The sequence below is a fragment of the Lactuca virosa genome, chromosome 8 (genome assembly GCF_052849685.1).
Source record: "Lactuca virosa cultivar CGN04683 chromosome 8, Lactuca_virosa_CGN04683_v6, whole genome shotgun sequence".
Taxonomy (NCBI): Eukaryota; Viridiplantae; Streptophyta; class Magnoliopsida; order Asterales; family Asteraceae; genus Lactuca; species Lactuca virosa.
Window position 1 is genome coordinate 85,258,020 of NC_136433.1, and position 21,497 is coordinate 85,279,516.

General features: G+C 34.2%; 1 long non-coding RNA gene across 6 annotated transcripts; it reads right to left on the reverse strand.

The window, feature by feature from the left end:
- Positions 1-908: 908 nt before the first annotated feature.
- On the reverse strand, positions 909-14,316 carry LOC145128942 (uncharacterized). 6 transcript variants are annotated; one of them, XR_013717199.1, is made up of 5 exons: positions 13,817-14,316; positions 9,226-9,284; positions 2,742-2,800; positions 1,371-1,541; positions 909-1,128 (listed from the first exon to the last, which is right to left on the reverse strand). It is a non-coding gene; the product is annotated as an uncharacterized LOC145128942 (long non-coding RNA). The 6 variants fall into 6 exon arrangements; XR_013717198.1 differs by lacking the exon at positions 1,371-1,541 and having other exon boundaries at positions 13,817-14,313; XR_013717196.1 differs by lacking the exon at positions 1,371-1,541 and having other exon boundaries at positions 909-1,137; positions 13,817-14,313.
- Between the last annotated feature and the right edge of the window lie 7,181 nt (positions 14,317-21,497).

A 21,497-nucleotide genomic window follows, 5' to 3' on the forward strand; every position in this document is an offset into this window, starting at 1 on the left:
TTGTGCATCTGATTTTGCCCGCCAAATGTTTGTTAAAATGCTTGAATCAAATATTTCAGGCAATTTTTTTTGTAATATTTGAACTATCATATCTCTCTCATACTAGCTTGGAATGATCTGAAATTTGTTTTTGCATATTCTCCTTTGTGTTAGCTACAAGTTAGGTTCAGAAGTCATTTAAATTTGATTAATATTGGTTGAGTTATAGTCCTTCAAACATGCGATGTTACAGCTGTATTTTTAACACTCTTTGTTCAGAAACATTAGTGATCTTTGAACTGTCATATTTACCACATTCTAGCTTGTAATAAGCTGACCGTTTTCCAAAGTATTGTCCTATGTGTTAGCTACAATGTAGTCATTGTAATTAGATTAAGTCGATAATTTGGATCAGGTGACTCGGGGAATACTTGATCAAGTGACTCGAGTACATTCTGTTAGAATAAATTAAAAGTCTTTAATGTCTAACACATTCTGTTAGAATTATAGTTTTATTCTGTTAGAATATACTGAAAGTTATACTACATTAAAGTTGATTATGTTTTTTTTTGGATTTAGGTTTTGAAGGGGCTGCCATTGATGTGGAAAATGAAGAAAATATGGAGAACGAGAGTATTCTAGCAGAATGTTGTTATTTTTTAAGAATGTTATTCATTTTTGTTGATATTCTTTGAGAATATTTATAACTATATTAAAATGTATAAGACTTTTAGTCTGTAAGAATATGTATGAATTTTTATTTAAGTTCGGATGTAAAAGAATATATTACAATGTTGTTATTTTTCAACCTCGGATTCAAGAATTTTGTTATTCTTCAATAATATTCTAATAGAATAAAATTATGAAAGAACATCATTCTAACAAAAAAATATTCTGACAAAATAAAATCGTTAATTTTAGAAATTACGTTAGAATTAAAATTAAATTAATTAAAAAAAATTCAGATTTTTTAAATTAGGACAATTAATTATCCCTAAAAATCCGAAAATTTCCTTTTATAAATGTAATTAAATGTCCAAAATACCCTTTTGCTAAAATTCGTGTGATTATATGGTACATGGTATCCCATTGTAGTAGCATACACTCTCAAATCATGTCCATTGATTAATTCCATCCGTTGGTCCAGATCTGTGCATTCTAGCACACAATAGTTAGTAAAAACAAAATAACCTAAGCCATATATATATATATATATATATATATATATATATAGGGGAGCATTCAATTGAGAACATTTTTTATCGCGAGAACATTAGAAAACAAACTTTGACCACACAATTTTTTTAAATTAAAATCATCAAATAATATTAATATAAATAAAAAAAATATGTAAAAAAATTAAAAAAAATCCACTAACCAACACCACTTACCACCCAAACAATACCATCCACCACCAGCACTCGTTACCGCCACCCACCTCCACCACCCCACCCACCACCCAACATCATCACAACCATCCGCCATCGCCAACCGTGACCATCATCCACCACCACCACCCATCACCACCACCCGCCACCACCATCCGTCATTGCCAACCATGACTATCATCCACCACCACCATCCAATCACATATGATTTATATGAACAATACTCATTTTTGAGTTTTCGTTTCAGTAATTTTTCTCATATATTTAATCACATGTGATTATAAGTATTTAATCACATATGATTAATGTGGACTTAAATTTGTTATAATGTTCTTGATTCAATAGTTGTTCACGTTTATATAATTACACGTGATTGTATATATTTCATCACATATGATTTATTGAATCGAGAACGTGAAATAAATCTTTTTCACATAAATCGTATGTGATTAAATACACGAGACCAACTATTGAATTAAAAACACAAAAATAAATACATGAGAACAACTATTGAATCGACAAAGCAAAAATGAATTATGTCCACATAAATCATATGTGATTAGATTCATATAATCACATGTGATTATATGTATTTAATCACATATGATTAATTTGGATAAAGATTTGTTTTCGTGTTCTTGGTTTAATATTTGTTATCGTGTATATAATTACATGTGATTGTATGTATCTAATCACATATGATTTATATAGACAAGATTCGTTTTTTCCAAATAAAATCATATGTGATTAGAAACATATAATCACATCTGATTAAATGTATTTAATCACATATGATTAAAGTGAAAAAAAATAATTATTAAATTAAGAACACGAAAATAAATATTAGCCACATAAATCATATATGATTAGATACACACAATCACATGTTATTATATGTATCTAATCTCATATGATTTATGTGGACAATATTCATTTTCGTGTTCTCGTTTCAATAATTGTTCTCGTGTATTTAATCACATGTGATTATACATATCTAATCACATATGATTTATGTGAATAAATTCAAATTCGCGTTCTCAATTCAATAGTTGTTATCATGTATTTAATAATATGTTATTTTATGTATTTAAACGCATACAATTAATATGAACAAAGAACAACTATTGAATCAAAAACACAAAAAATGAATCTTGTGCATATAAGTCATATGTGATTAGATCATATAATCTCATGTGCTTTAATATAAGAGAACAATTAAAGAATCAAGAACACATAAATGAATCTTGTCTGCTTGTCTCACTAGAAAACAAACTACATTCTTCCTTTCTTTGTTCACTCTACCGGATTAGGGTATTCGTGAACAATAACATAAAATAAGTAATGCCTAATAATACGAGAGTTAATGTAACTCACCTACTTGAACTTGAAAATTAGCTAGCATGAGCAAGATAGATCCTTTCCTTTCTAAGAACCTACACAAAAGTTATAACATTATTTAGCTTGTGCTTTGTTGTATTAATCTTATAAAACTTATGTACATATTTCCTTATTTTCTCTTTGATTGTAGTGATCCGTTTGTGATATGTTTTCTTAAGTTTCAACCCATTATTAAAATTTGATAAAATTATATTGGTAAAGTTCCCCCTTTTATCTTTTCAGAAATATAAAAATCTCGTTCTAATGATTTTTGTTTTATTTTATATTAAATTTACAAGTTAGTAGCTCTTAGCTGTCACTTTCTAGACCACTCAACACTCTTGGAATAAACTGTGCCAATCTACTAAGAATTACGTCCGTCCCTTTATATGTGGGAAACTATACATCCATATCTAACTATAGGATTTGGAAGTTTGGCATTTGGAGTTTTAATGAATTTATTATGATTTTTTTGAAGACAATGCATGAAATTTGTGACAACATGGACCAGCCTGAGAAGATTGCCAATTTTACCATTTAAAGAGTTGGAATTTCGAATTATGATTCAAAGTTTGAAGAAACTAGACACATTAAGATTTGCAGAAAACTAAGTATCGTGATTTGTTGGTGTCCTTATTGAATTGCATGAATATTAGAAGTTGGAGGATAAATTTGGGAAAATTGATCATAATAGCTTTTAAATCACTTTTGGTGTTCTATTAAGGACTTAATGGTTAAGCCTTAAGTTATCAATTTTAACATGATTGTTGGTTATTTATTAGGCTATTGAGATGTGAAATTAAATTTAACATAAGGGCCTTAATGTTTGGCTTGATAAGGGTTCAAAGTTATGGATTTTCACATAAAATGCTACTTTTACAATTATTAGGTTCTTTCAGACAATATGACACACACCTTGTGTGCATGAAATCCTACATTGATAATCAACTCTCTAATAGACTCCAATCCATCCCGTAGAGCTTACAAATTCTCAATAAAAACAATCCAACTGTACGCATAATGCCTCACAAAAGCAAGCAAATGAACAAGCAAGTTCGTAATTCATCAACAACAGGAAAACATACCAGATTTTTTCAAATAAAACGTCTTCTTATGTGAAATCAAGTATTAGACACTCGATTAGTCGTTCATCATAAGCTTAATTTCATGAATTTCATGATAAATTGAGTCAATTTAGGTTGAAAAACGCAGGTGTATAAACTTGAAAAAATACTACCCGGAAGCTCTCATAGATCGTGTTTGTAGACATCAACTTCACTGTGGTGGCCTGGATAAATAGGGCTACCTGCTTCCGATTTTTGTGGCGAGATGGTGGATTGTAGAGGAAGAAGATGAAGAATTTGTGTTAGACGCCTTTGCAATGAAGAAATCGAGTTCAGTTGGTCGGTGATTTGGTACCACCAAATCATAAGGATACGATTGCCACTAGAACCAGATCGAGAAACATACTCGTTGGAGAGAAAGAGACGGACATACATTGTTTTTTACTGTGGAAGGAGAAGAGGCGGGGGGAGTTGTGGAGAGGCCGCGATCGGTTATTCCGCCGACATTCCAGTGACTAGGGCGATGGTCCACTAGTCTCAGGTGTTCCATCTTCAAATGAGAGAAAGGGACTTCCAGTAGAGCGGGTGGGTGTGGATGGAGTTGAACTTTTTTATATGTTTGAAGGTTTAAATTGTTCTCAAATTAAAAAATGTTCTCATTTGAACTTTTTTATATGGAGTTGAACTTATATATATATATATATATATATATATATATATATATATATGTGTGTGTGTGTGTGTTCAGGTTCATTTGAGACCATGCTAATTTTGTGAGACCATGAGACCAAATCTAAAAATAATTTTAAAATGCAAAATAAAAGAAAAAATCTGAAAATTCTTTTTTTAATTATTATTTTCGTCACTTTAATTACCTAAAAAATAAAAATAAATAAAATAAAATTACCATTTCGTTTTTTTTGAAAAATACGTGAAATATTCTAATAGAATATTACACTGTAAATATTCTAATGTGATTTTTAGAATGTTAGAATATTGTAATAGATTTTTCACATATGTAGAATATTCTAATATTCTACTAGCACATGTACAAAAATGTATTTTTATTTATTTATTTTATATTTTTTTTGGTATTTTTTTTAGAAAATATTAATTCCGAAAATAATATTTAAACTTTTTTTTTTCGAAAATTTTCAATTATTTTGCATTTTAAAAATGTTTTTTTTATCTACCAAATGAGTGGCTAGGATTACGTCTCACGGTCTCACAAAACTAGGCCGTCTCACCATCACCACCCAACCACCACCACCACCTATCACCACCGCCTGCCACCACCACCCACTACCAGTACCTACCACCCATCACCACCACCCGCCACCACCACACACCACCACCACCCATCACTACCAACCACCCACCGCCACCACCACCCATCACTAACCACCACCCACCACCTATCACTACCCACCACCCACACCACAACCACCACCACCACCACCACCCGCCACCACCACCCACTGCTCACCACCACCACCAACAACCATTACCTACCACCCATCACCACCACCCGCCACTACCATCCATCACTACCCACCACCACCAACCACTACCCACCACTCATCACTACCCACCACCCACCACCACCCGCCACCACCCACCCACCACAACCACCACCCACCACCACAACCACCACTCATCACTACCCACCACCACCAACCACCACCCACCACCCATCACTACCCACTACCACCCGCCGCCACCACCACCCACCACAACCACCACCACCACCAACCATCACCACCCATCATCATCACCACCCGCCACCACCACTCACACCCACCCACCACCCACCAAAACCACCACCCATCACTATCATCACCACTTGCAACCATCCACCACCACCCATCACCACACACCACCACCACCCATCACCACCACCCCGCCTCTACCACCCTCCGCCACCACCCCCACCTACAAAGATTTGTTATTGTGTTTTTGATTCATTAATTTTTCTCGTGTATATAATCACATGTGATTATATGTATCGAGTCACATGTGATTATATGTATCGAATCATATATGATTTATATGTTATTAAGACAAAACTGCAAGATTGGTCCCTGCGGTATTCAAAAAACTTTGGATAGGGTCCAAAAAGTTTTCAACTTGCATGGAAGGTCCAAAATCAAAGTTTTTCTGGGATTTTGGTCCAAAAAACTAGAAAACACGGTTATGCCCTTTTATTTTATTTTTTGTATTTTTTATAATTATTCTAATACTTTTTTAGTTTAAAAATAAAAAGAAAATAAAAGAATTATCCCCCACCCCCACATACCCCCACCGTTCTCTCTCTCTCTCTCTCGATCAAATGTCTCAACCTAATCGACATCTGATTGAAATCGCGGTGGGCCAAGGAATTCCGGTGGGTTCTAGAACAGAATCGGAGTCTACGAGAAGTAAACCTCTCGAAAACGTACTTCAAAAACTAAGGAGTCGTTTACGTCACTGCCAAACTTTTCAAAAATCGGTGGTTGGAAAGCTTGCGTGTAGATGATAACCTATTTGGCTGGATCGGTGTCGAACACTTGCTCTGTCCATTGACTAGGTTTTCGACTCTTCAAATTCAAGCAAACATAACCCTAAAATCGATTACATTTAAGGGAATAAGAACGAAGATTGGGAGAGATGAGATGATAGCGATAATGGAGACTTTACAGACAAATCCTTGGATTGAAGAGATTGATCTTGCGAGAACCCCACTTCAGAGTTCTGGAAAAGCGGAAGGAATACATTTGAAATTGGGTCAAAATGCAAAATCTAAACCTGAAGTGAAGTTGATTTGTCAAGGATATGCCTATGAGGTTGATTCGTCAACCTCTTTGACAAGAATCCTGTTTGACTTTCTACCTTTTCTTCTTTATTTTCCCATTTGACATAAAACACCAAAATTGAAACACAGAACGATGGTAGTTGCAAATGTCGATGATTGTAGGGCGGTGTTAGGGAAACAAGGAAGGGCTATTGAACTCTCAAAAGACCATAAACCGAATTGCCAATCAGAGAGATTAAGAATTGAAGAACTCGGTGGAAATCTCATACACAGTCGAAATCAAGAAGATGTGAGAGGGGTTTTGCAGTTAGGGGAGGCGGAGGTTTTGCAGGCGGAGGTTTCCTGTCAAAGACACACATACACAGTCAGAATCTATGGGTTGGGTGGACTAATCGTAACATCGTTCTAGGGGACATTCGCTTTCATATCTGGGCTTGTGGCATTCAATTTATCAATCGAACATCGACATTGACAATGAACAAAGCTGTGAAGTAATAATTTGGTTGTTATCACTAATCAAAAATTGAATTCGCCAATACCTTTTCGATTTGAAATGGATTAGAGAGAGAGAGAGAGAGAGAGGTGTGCAGATCTTTTTTTTAATTATAAAATAAGTATATTTGATATTAAAAAAATTGAAAAAACAAATTAAAAGGGTAAAAAAGTCTTTTCAAGTTTTTTTGGACCAAAAACACAGAAAAACTTTGATTTTGGACCATCTATGCAAGTGGAAAACTTTTTGGATCCTATCCAAAGTTTTTTGAATACCACAGGGACCAATCTTGCAGTTTTGTCTGTTTTTAATTACATATAATCACATGTGATTAAATACACGTGAAAAACTAGTGACTAGAGAATGCAAAAATGAATATTATCCACGTAAATCATATGTGATTAGATGCATATAATTACATGTGATTATATGTATTTAATAAAATATTATTTACGTGGGCCGTATTCATTTTCGTGTTTTCGATTTAATAATTGACATCGTGCATTAAGTCACATGTGATTATATGTATTTAATCACATATGATTTACATGGACAATATTTGTTTTCACATGTTGATTCAATAGTTGTTCTTGTATATTTAATCACATGTGATTATATTTATTTAATCACATATGATTCGTATGAAAAATATTTATTCTTGTGTCGATTCAATAATTGTTCTAATATATTTAATCACATGTGATTATATGTATTTAATCACATATGATTTATGTGGACAAGATTCATTATTTCTTTCTCAATTCAATAGCTGTACTTATGTACTTAATCACATGTGATTATACGTATCAAATCGCATATGATTTATATTGATAATATTCATGATTCAATATTTTTTCTTATGTATTTAATCATATGTGATTGTATGTATTAATGACATATAAATTATGTGGAAAGAGAAAAACTATTTAATTAAAAACGAGAAAATGAATCTTGTGTACAGAAATCATATGTGACTAAATGTACAAGAACAACTATTGAACAAGAATGTGAACATGAATATTGTCCATATAAATCATATCTAATTAGATACACATAATCTCATGTAATTAAGCACACAAGAACAACAACTGAATCGAGAAAGCGAAAATAAATATTTTCCACATAAATTCTATGTGATTAGATACATATAATCACATGTGATTATATGCATTTAATCACATATGATATATGTGGATAATATTTATCATTGTCTTCTCGATTCAATAGTTGTTCTTGTGTATATAATCATATGTGATTATATGTATCTAATAATATATGATTTATATAGACATCATTATTTTTTGTCCATATAAATCATATGTGACTAGATACATATAATCACATATGATTATATGTATTTAATCACATTTGATTACAGTGGACAAAGAACAATTATTGAATTGAGAATGTGATAATGAATCTCATTCACATAAATCATATATGATTGGATACATATAATTACATGTGATTATATGTATTTAATCAGATATGATTTATGTAGACAATATTTATTTTTGCGGCTTCGACTGAATAATTTCTTTTGTGTAATTAATCACATGTGATTATTTGTATATAATCACATATAATTTGAGGTGGACAAGATTCAATTTTTCCTTCTCGATTCAATAGTTTTGCTCATGTACTTAATCACATACGATTATACATATAATCACATGTGATAAATTACATGAGAACAACTATTGAATCGACAAAGCAAAAATGAATTATGTCCACATAAATCATATGTGATTAGACATGTGATTATATGTATTTAATCATATATGATTAATTTGGATAAAGATTTGTTTTCGTGTTCTTGGTTCAATATTTGTTATCGTGTATATAATTACATGTGATTGTATGTATCTAATCTCATATGATTTAAATAGACAAGATTTGTTTTTTCCAAATATAATCATATGTGATTAGAAACATATAATCACATCTGATTAAATGTATTTAATCACATATGATTAAAGTGGAAAAAAATAATTATTGAATCGAGAACGCGAAAAATAATCTTAGTACATAAATCATATGTGATTAGATTCACATAATCACATGTTATTAAGGTATATGTGAACAATAACATAAAACAAGTAATGCCTACATAATAGGAGAGTTAGTACTCACCTCCTTGATCTTGAAAATTAGCTAGCATGAGCAAGATGGATACTTTCCTTTCCGAGAACCTACACAAAAATTATAACATTATTTAGTTTGTGTTTGTTGTATTAATCTTGTAAAACTTATGTACATATTTCCTTATTTTCTCTTTGATTGTAGTCCTCTGTTTGGGATATGTTTCTTACCTTTCAACCCATTATTAAATTTTGATAAAATTATATTGGTAAATTTCCCCCTTTTATCTTTTTATAAATATAAAGATCTCATTCTAATGATTTTTGGCTTATTTTATATTAAATTTACATGTTGGTAACTTTTAGATGTCACTTTATGGACCAACGACACTCTTGGAATAAACTGTATCAATCTACTAAGAATTACATCAGTCCCTTTATATGTTGGAAACTATACATCCATATCTAACTATAGGCTTTGGAATTTTGGAATTTGGAGTTCTGATGAATTTATTATGATTTTTTGAAGACAGTGCATGAAATCTATGACAGCATGGACCAACCTGAGAAGATTGCCAATTTTACCCCTCAAGGAATTTGAATTTCGAAATGTGATTCAAATTTTGAAGAAAGTAGACACTAATATTTCCATAAAACTAAGTCTCATGATTTTTAGATGTTCGCATTGACTTGCACGGATTTTAGAAGTTGGAGAACAGATTTAGGAAAATTGATCATAATATCTTCTAAATCATATAAATAATATGTGATTATATGTATTTAATCACATAAATTACATGTGATTAAATACATATAATCACATATGATTATATGTATCAAATTACATATGATTTATATAGATAATATTCGTTTTCATATTCTTCATTTAATAATTTTTCTCATGTATTTAATCATCCCCGATTATATAATATTTAATCACATATGATTAATGTGGACAAAAATTTGTTATTGTGTTTTTGATTCATTAGTTTTTCTCGTGTATATAATCATATGTGATTATATGTATCGAATCACATGTGATTATATGTATCGAATCATATATGATTTATATGTTATTAAATACATATAATCACATGTGATTAAATACACATGAAAAACTAGTGAATCGAGAACGCGAAAATAAATATTGTCCACGTAAATCATGTGATTAGATACATATAATCATATATGATTAGATGTATTTAATCATATATGATTAAAGTTTAAAAAGAAAAATTATTGAATCTTGTCCATATAAATCATATGTGATTCAATAGTTGCTCTCATGAATCTTGTCCATATAAATCATATGTGATTCAATAATTGAAAAGATTCGTTTTTGAATTTTCGATTCAATAATTTTATCATGTATTTAATCACATGTGATTAAACGTATTTAATCATATATTATTTATATTGAAAAGATTCGTTTTCGAATTTTCGATTCAATAATTTTCTCATGTATTTAATCACACGTGATTAAATATATTTAATCACATATGATTAATATGGACAAAGAACAACTTTTGAATCTAAAATTTAAAAACAAATCTTGTGTATAATAGTTTTTCTCGTGTATATAATCACATGTGATTATATGTATCTAATCACATATGATTTTTATAGACAAGATTCATTTTTTCCAAATAAATCATATGTGATTAGATACATAAAACCACATGTGATAAAATATATTTAATAACATATGATTAAAGTGGATAAAGAACAATTATTGAATCGAGAACACGTAAATGAATATTGTCCACATAAATCACATGTGATTGGATTCATATAATCAGATGTAATTATATGTATTTAATCACATATGATTTATATGGATAATATTTACTTTTGCGTTTTTGATTCAATATTGGTCTCGTGTATTTAATCACATGTGATTATATGTATTTAATCGCATATGATTTATATGGACAATATTTATGTTCACGTTTTTTATTCAATATTGGTCTTGTGTATTTAATCACATATGATTTTTGCTTTCTTGATTCAATAGTTCTCGTGTGTTTACTCAATGTAATTATATGTATTTAATAATTTTAATCACATATGCTTCTAATCATATATGATTTATGTGGGCAAGATTAGTTACTGAGTTCTCGATTCAATAGTAGTTCTCGTATATTTAATCACATATGATTATATGTATTTAATAACATATAATTTATGTTGACAAAATTCGTTTTTGGTGTTATCAATTAAATAGTTGTTGTCGTGTATTTAGTCACATGTGATTATATGTATTTAATCACATATGATTTGTGTGGACATAATTAATTTTTTGTTTTCGATTAAATATTTATTTTCATGTATTTAATCACATATGCTTATATGTATTTAATCACATGTGATTATATGTATTTAATCATATATGATTTATATGGACACGATTCGTTTTGCGTTATTGATTCAATTGTTGTTCTCGTGTATTTAATCAATATGATTATATGTATTTAATCGCATATGATTTACACAGACACGATTCGTTTTCGTGTTTTTGATTCAATAATTTTTCTCATGTATTTAATCACATTTAATTATATGATTTTAATCATATATGATTTATGTAGATAATATTGGTTTTCACCTTCTCGATTCAATAGTAATGCTTGTGTATTTAATCAAGTATTATTATATGTATTTAATCAAATATAATTTAATACGACAGTATTTTTTTTTCACATTCTCGATTCCATAGTTGTTCTCGTGCATCTATCACATTTGATTATGTGTATCTAATCACTTGTGATTTGTATAATTCGTTTTCGTGTTCCCGATTTTCTAATTTTCTCATCTCTTTAATCATATATGATTATATATACTTTTTTAAAATATTTCAAATATTAACCTACATATTTTAACAATGCATTATTTATCTATAATTAATATATATTCAGTAAAATTTTAATTTAAATATATTAATTTAGACAAAAGTACGACGAATAAAGCAATTTATCAACAAAAACTTTGTATACATTGTAACTATGTGGATTGTGAGAATAAATATATATTTTTAAATATGTCACACTATCCTAATAAACTTTTATTAATTATATGTATTTAATAATTTTAATCACATATGCTTCTAATCATATATGATTTATGTGGGCAAGATTAGTTACTGAGTTCTCGATTCAATAGTAGTTCTCGTATATTTAATCACATATGATTATATGTATTTAATAACATATAATTTATGTTGACAAAATTCGTTTTTGGTGTTATCAATTAAATAGTTGTTGTCGTGTATTTAGTCACATGTGATTATATGTATTTAATCACATATGATTTGTGTGGACATAATTAATTTTTTGTTTTCGATTAAATATTTATTTTCATGTATTTAATCACATATGCTTATATGTATTTAATCACATGTGATTATATGTATTTAATCATATATGATTTATATGGACACGATTCGTTTTGCGTTATTGATTCAATTGTTGTTCTCGTGTATTTAATCAATATGATTATATGTATTTAATCGCATATGATTTACACAGACACGATTCGTTTTCGTGTTTTTGATTCAATAATTTTTCTCATGTATTTAATCACATTTAATTATATGATTTTAATCATATATGATTTATGTAGATAATATTGGTTTTCACCTTCTCAATTCAATAGTAATGCTTGTGTATTTAATCAAGTATTATTATATGTATTTAATCAAATATAATTTAATACGACAGTATTTTTTTTTCACATTCTCGATTCCATAGTTGTTCTCGTGCATCTATCACATTTGATTATGTGTATCTAATCACTTGTGATTTGTATAATTCGTTTTCGTGTTCCCGATTTTCTAATTTTCTCATCTCTTTAATCATATATGATTATATATACTTTTTTAAAATATTTCAAATATTAACCTACATATTTTAACAATGCATTATTTATCTATAATTAATATATATTCAGTAAAATTTTAATTTAAATATATTAATTTAGACAAAAGTACGACGAATAAAGCAATTTATCAACAAAAACTTTGTATACATTGTAACTATGTGGATTGTGAGAATAAATATATATTTTTAAATATGTCACACTATCCTAATAAACTTTTATTAATTTATTTTATAATATAGATTAATAGTTAAACATAAAGTATATGTGTTCAAAAAATGTACAAAAATAACTTGTTTACATTTTAACTATTATGTCAATTTTTTGAGAATAAATATAGTTTATAATATTTCACATGTATGATGATAAAATTTTAGTAATCTAGTTTATAATATAGGTGAATATTTATATATTGGATTGGTCCAAAAAATGGGATGCCTTCCTAGCCGCACGCCCTATAGCAAAAAAGCAAAATTTTGAATCAATTTTGACCTAATTTAGTTTTTTCACTTTAGTTTTCATTTCACAGTTAACAAATCCCCTAGCCTCCAACACACTCCATCTCCTTCGTTAGGTTTCATTCCTTTCATTCTCCGTTCAATACCATCTAATCCCTCACAACCACTACCACCGCCACTACAAGTTCCAACAATTACAACAGGTTTAGCTACATAGGTTGTAGCTTCGATGATAATAGCAACTCCGATTCAATTTCATAATATGATTTTCAGCACCAAAATAGAGTTAAAAAGAGCAAACATTATCCATACCTAACTTCGGCGTCGACATATCTGATGGCGGGGATGGTAGCCGGTGAAACCATATCTGGTAGACTTCTTTTTCAGATCTGATGAAACTAGATCTGGTGGCCGGGAAGTGGGATCGGGAAACTAGACCAGAGGAAAGATGGAAACAAAGAGAATCAGCAACAACAATTTTATTTGTTGCTGTTGGTGGTGGTAGACGATAACGTCGTCGCCGACATAGGTGACGATTCAGGAAGAGAAGAGGCGAGGAGGTGGTTTCCGACGATGGTAGGCAGAATGAGGTGGCGAACAATCAGATCCGGAGATAGTGAAAAGGCGGTTGTCTGGTGGTTCCAGCGGAGTTACGGTGGTTCCGGCGGTGTTAGGTGGTTCCGACAGTGTTATGATGGCTCCGGTGGGATTATGGTGGTCGTAATCGTGGTTTAGATTTATTATCTGATGAGAGAGAAATATGTAGATAGAGAAATAATGTGATGTATAACATTTATAAAATACTATATAGTCTTTGTTCTCAATTGTTCTCAAATTTAAAATTGTTTTCATTTTAACATAAACATAACTCTTTATATTTATCTTTATATTTATATATATATATATATAGGCAGAAAGATGGGGCTAGTTATTTTAGGCTCATGCCCAGGCCCGAGAACAGATTTACCTGCAATCAATTCATGCCCATTTGAACTGGTCCCAAATTCAACCCAATTTTCGATTCCCGTGCTTTTTTAGATATACGGATAGTAAGACGAATCAAAATAAGTTTGATGAAAATATGTTTTTCTGATATAACTGGAATATAGTATGGTGAGACTGGATCGACATCATCTCAACTTTTGTATATTTAATATTTTATAAATAATTAATTTCTTAAATATGTTTATAACTTCATACTATAAAAATGTTATTTTAATTTGGATATGCCAACACTTTGATTTGGGCTTTGGAAATCTTTCAACCAGTGTGAACAATTTTCATAATTGCCCAATTTTTACATTAATGTAGATGAAAATTGATACAATTAGAATTGGTGTGACTTACATTTTAAGACAATTTTGATTAATAAAGACATCAAATGCAAGTAAAAGTTCAAATAAGTAATAATTTATATCAAAATATAACTCTCTATGGAGTATAGAAAGCTATCTTTCAATATTTACGAAAATTATAAACTTTTCTACGGAGGTTCTCAAATATCGAGTTACTCTTTATTGGAAGATGTATTTATCTTGTCATTGTTAAATATATTGATGAAACTCACAATATTATGTGCTGAGTATTCACAAATTATAAAACAAAAATAAAATGCTTGAAGTTGAATACAGCCAAAACCTCTAATTTTCAAGTTTCACAAATCATTATTTATTTTGGTTAAAATAACAAAACCAATTATAACAAAAATCAATCTATACAAACAAGTTTTTTAAAAAAAGAATTTAAAAAAAACAAAAACCAGTTCGAAAATGACATATATGCACATTTAGCTTTGAGACATGAAGTAAATAGATGACTTTCATCCAAACAATAACATCATTCCTGCATCTTGTACCTTCTAGTTTATGTTGAGGGACACCATGTATTATTAAAGATCTTGGTCGCTTAAGCTATTTCCTCGGCCTTGAGGTTACCTATGATAACTTTGGTTTGTTCTTAACTCGGTCCAAATATGTGTTTTATTCCTCTTGGTGGCATATACGGAATTTCAGAAATGCACAGTTTAAAGGGTGACCAATCATTTTGACAAATGGTAGCCCAGATTGATTTTCTTTCAAATTTCTTAAGAATTACCGGAATATTTTAGGTGATGATGTGATTGCTTTTGTGCATAATTTTTTTTACAAACCTATTATTCCAGTGGGTTGTAATTCTTCGTTTATTACCCTCATCCAGAAGATTGATAACCCACTAACGGTGAAGGATTTCCTTCCTATTAGCCTAATTGAGATTCAATTTAAAATTATTGATAAACTGTTATCAAAACGGCTTGCCTTAGTTCTTCCTGAGATGTTATTGGTGTGGAGCAGCGGCTTTTCTTAAGGGTCGTCAAATTTTAGACGGTCTTCTCATTGTGAGTGAATCGTGGTTTAATAATAAAAAAAATTCTTATTTTTAAAGTTGATTTTTGAGAAAGCGTACAATTCTATTAGTTGGGATTATTTGGATCAGATAATCGTGTTTATGGGATTCAGTGATAGGTGGCGTATGTGTATTAGCGGGTTATTTAAAAACTCTAGATCTTTTATCCTTCTGAATGGGAGCCCCACAAATGAATTTTAGTTGTTCTAAGGGTTGAGGCAGGGGGTCATGTCTCTCATTTCTTATTTATTATTGCTATGGAAAGTCTCCATGTTGCCATGGAGGATGTGGTTGCTACAGTGCTCTTTCGTGGTATTAATATGGGAGATTTGAATATTGTTTTATCTCGTATTTTTTTATGCAGACGATGCTTTGTTTTTGGGTGATTAGGCTGACATAATTGTTCGAAATCATACTATCTTCTGGTGCTTTTATATGATGTCAGTTTAAAGATTAATATCTTTAAATCTACTCTTTTGGGTGTTGGAGTGGATCATTAAATCTACTCTTTTGGGTGTTGGAGTGGATCATTCAGGAGTTATTTCTCTGGCCTTTATTACTTGGTGTGATTCTACTTCTTTTCCTTTTTCTTATTTTGGAACCCGATGGGTGGTTCTATGGCTTGGGTCAGAAGCTGTGATGTCATTATAGACCGGTTTCCTAAGAGACTTTCATCTCCGAAAGTTAAATTGCTTTCTATTGGTGGTCGTCTAACTCTTACCAAATCGGTCCTGGGCAATTTAGGTATCTACTTCTTCTCGATTTGTAGACTACTTACTATTGTTTGTCCCTTTTTGGGAATCCTATAGAGTTTATTTTTTGTGACATCCACATTTTCTCGGCCAGAAAAGACCGATTTCGTTTATGCTTTTAAAATAAAATCAGAGTAATCTTTCAAAAAGTATTGCGGAATTTGTTCCTAAAACAAAATATGATAAAAATTTATCAAAGCATTTCTTAAAGAAATGTATTTTCATTTCATTACAAACTTGGGATGTCAACATCGATACAGATCAAAAGCATAAACAGTACAATATAGGCCTTACAACTTTTTTTTACATTTACTGGCCTATAATCCAAAATCTCTCGTCATCATCCAACCATGCTTTTGTTCCACCACCTGTAATATAGAAAGTTGAGTGGGTCAGGCTTGGGGGCCTGGTGAGCACATAGGGTTTTCAACCCACAATAAATAAATTTGATATATTTAAACATCAAACAATCAACCCAATTTCTTATCCCCATTATCTTCTTTATTCTTAAAGATCTTAAGAATCACCTCTCGTTCATTCATTCATCCCTAAGGATTATCCTAAGGAATAGGCACAAAGTCCATCGCTGCCAGGGTTCTTAAATTACAACTGGTGAACACGTAGTTTAAAACATCTGGTAAACACGTTGTTCAAAATATCTGGTAAACACTTAGTTCAAGCCTCGCATTACGCTGAGACCTCACATTCCTTTTATAGTTAGTTGAAGCCCCGCATCACGTGGGGCGTAACTTCGGTACGCTGGGCGTACACGGTACGCGGCGTACCCTCGTAAGCAAGAAGTAAGAAGCTACGTGGTGCATGTTTGGACTCCGAGCTTTGTACGTGTCTACATGCGAGATACATGTCATTCGTCCGAAGAAAAAGGCGACGTGGCCAACTTCTGACCTAGTCCGAGTACGCGAGGCGTAAACTCGTATGCTGGGCGTATGTGAAACATCCCAAAAATATGACCCAAAAATATGACCCAAAAATTTTGTTTTCAAATCATTATTAAAATCATAAACCATCAAAGTCATAAGTAACATCATAATTCATGTATCATAAAACATCATAGTGTCTATCTCAAATCAAATCTCATGACAACTCATCAGAGTAAACTCACAGGCTGTGACTGTGGTGTGTGCCATGCGATCAGCCCGAGCCCTTCCCTTTGCTACTGGAAGTACCTGAAACCAAAACTAAAATTGTAAGCACGAAGCTTAATGAACACCCCCAAACTACCACATACCATACAATAACACATATAACACATACCGGGCCTTGCCCACTGCATCGGGCCGAAGTCCGGCATAACTTGGGTCCCACCCACTGCATCGGGCCCCGCCCGGCATCGGACCGAAGTCCGTAATAACTTGGGCCCCGCCCGGCATCGGACCGAAGTACGGAATAACTTGGACCCCGCCCACTGCATCGGGCCCCACTTGGCATCGGACCGAAGTCCGGTATAAGCTGAACATAACATAAACATAACATATAACATAATCACATATACTGCATCGGGCTTGCCCGGCATCGGACCGGAGTCCGGAACATATAACACATACCATAACATGCATGAATCACGAAGACATCAAGCATACATAACTACTTCTCGGGACCATACCGGCATCAGACTGAAGTCCGGAACTACTATCATCTAAACGGGTCGGCATTGTGGCCGCAGACCCGTTCCTACTGGAAGGAAACTCACCTCGTATGACTGACTGCTGTAACTCTGGGCGAGGAATCTCTGTCTGCTGCTCCGGCGACTCTCCGACTATAAATTTCCATAAAGTACTTAGTCAAAAACTGATAATTGCTCTAAGGGTAAAGTGACCATTTTACCCCTGGCTAAAGTCAACATCCTGGTCAAAGTCAACACCCAGTTGACCTGAATCGTCGAGTTGATTCATCAACTCGTCGAGTCCCTAGTCTTTCATCTGCTCCCAACCCCGACTCTAATCGTCGAGTCTAGCAAGAACTCGACGAGTTCTCCTTCAAACATAACATCGGGACTATCTTCATATGGCTCGCCGAGTTCGTTCTTGAACTCGTCGAGTTCATCTTCACCATATGAGTGTGACTAGTCTATGACTCGCCGAGTTGTATGAACAACTCGTCGAGTCCGTCTTCATGGGTTGGGAGATTGCCTTGGACTCGCCTAGTATGTTCATCCACTCGCCGAGTCCTATGGTTTCCAGGTCCATAACTACGTCTATTTCGTTGAGTCCTTCTTCTGGACTCATCTAGATCCCTTCTAAACTTCACTGGATCCCTTCAAATCATAGAAGATTGGAGAACCACCCCCCCCCCCCCCCGACTCGCCGAGTCCCAAGAGCGACTCGTCGAGTCTACTTATATCCAAGTCCATAACTCTATTTCTGTTGTGCAAAGCTCATCCAAAAGGTAGATCTGGGCTCCTAAGGTCGATATAACACGTAAAGTCACGAACTTTACGTGCATGCATGGGACTTTTAAGCTTAAAGGACCAAAAATGGGGTTTATTACATGCATGGGGTTCTCATGGCCATAGAGATGGCACCTTTATGCCATGAGGACCCTCCAAGGTTGCAGATCTGAAGCTTCTACCTCACATTACACCCTAAAATCAGAAATGACATGGAAATGCCCTCAAAGATGCCAAGGTTCAATCCCGAAATTAGATCTAACACATAGGAGGTCAAGATAGGGGCTATTTACCTCAAATACACTGGAAATGCAACCAAACTCAGAATCCACTAACTTGCTCCTTGATTCACCAAACTTCCCTCCCTTCTTCTAGCTTCAAACCAAGATGCAAAGGCACAATATAGCTCAAAGATGCTCACAACTGATTAGGGTTTCCAGGACAGAACTTGGGGGTGATGGAGGCTGGGGTGGAAGCCTCATAAGTTGTTTAAATAGGGTGCAAACCCTCCAATATAGGGTTTTACTCGGACATCTCCTACTCGTCGAGTCGGTCTTCCGACTCGTCGAGTAGGTTACTTAATCCCCGACCCGGACTCGATCCTACTTGACGAGTTGGGCCTCCAACTCGTCGAGTCCAAGGGTAAGCTACGAAGTTTGGCTCGAATTTAAATGCGTACCTGAGGCCGGGTGTTACAATTCTCCCCCACTTGTCTTAGACTTCGTCCTCGAAGTCTGCTGTCTCTGAAAACAACTCTGGGTAATGCTCCCTCATTTCCTCCTCGGGCTCCCACGTCCACTCCGAACCTTTGCGGTGCTGCCACTGCACCTTCACTAACTCTACCCTCTTGTTTCTCAGCTCCTTCGCCTTGCGATCTAAAATCGACACGGGTCTCTCAATGTAGTTTAGGCTATCATCAACCTGAATGACCTCAAGGGATACCACTGCTGAATCGTCCACTAAGCACTTCCGCAACTGAGAAACATGGAACATGCTGTGGATCTGGCTGAGCTCTGCTGGAGGATCTAACCGATAAGCAACCTGACCCACCCGAGCCAAAACCCTAAACGGACCAATGAACCGGGGGCCCAGCTTTCCCCGCTTCCGAAACCTGATAACACCCTTCTACGGTGACACTTTCAGGAGGACCATATCGCCCACCTGAAACTCCAAGTCCGAACGCCGCTTGTCGGCGTAACTCTTCTGTCGACTCTGAGCAGTCTGGAGCCTACTCCGGACTTGCTGAATCCGCTCCGTGGTCTTGAGTACCACCTCCGTACTCCCCATGACTCTTTGACCGACCTCACCCCAACATATTGGGGTCCTACACTTCCTCCCGTAGAGCATCTCGAAGGGAGGTCGGTCTATATTGGAGTGATAGCTGTTGTTATACGAAAATTCCGCTAACGGAGATCTAGCACACATGCTCGAAGCATGTCCTCGAGAGTCTGAATCGTCCTCTCGCTCTGCCCATCTGTCTGAGGGTGGAAATCGGTGCTAAAATGGAGACGAGTACCCATCTTGTCGTGAAACCGCTTCCAAAACCTGGAAGTAAACCGGACATCTCGGTCTGACACCACCGAGATAGGAACTCCATGACGTGCCACTACCTCTCGCACATAAATCTCGGCCAACTTCTCGACCGTGATGCTCTCCTGGATCGATATAAAATGGGCGCTCTTGGTCAACCGATCCACGATGACCCATATCGAATCAACCGCATGTGTGGTCCTGGGAAGCTTAGTAATGAAGTCCATCGTGATATCCTCCCATTTCCACACGGGAATGTCTAACGGCTGCATCTTGCCGTGAGGCCTCTGGTGCTCTGCCTTGACCTTCCCGCAGGTCAAGCATCTCTTCACATACCAGGCTACGTCCCGATTCATGCAGGGCCACCAGTAATCGGGTCGAAGATCTCTGTACATATTCGTCGCCCCTGGATGGATAGAGAACCAAGACTTGTGGGCCTCTTCGATAAACACCTGTCGTACTCCGCCCCAGTACGGTACCTAGACCCTCCCATGCAGGGTCAACAATCCTTGGCTATCATAATCAAACGAAGCTACTCGGCCCACTATCCTCTCGCACTTCTGGCGCTCCTCCTTCAGGCCCTCAACCTGCGCCTCCCTAATCTAATCCAGCAATGGAGTAATTATTGTCATCCTCAGACAGATATCTCGGATCGGAGCCGCTACCACCTTGTGGCTCAGGGCGTCGACCACTAAGTTGGCCTTGCCCGGGTGGTAAAGGATCTCATAGTCGTAATCCTTTACCACATCTAACCATCGACGCTGCCTCATGTTCAGACTCGGCTGGTCCATGAGATACCTCAAACTCTTGTGGTCCGTGGAGATAGTAACCATCGGCGCTGCCTCATGTTCCAAATCATGCGTCGGGTAGTTAGCCTCGTGTGGCTTCAACTGTCTCGAGGCATAAGCTATCACATGCCCCC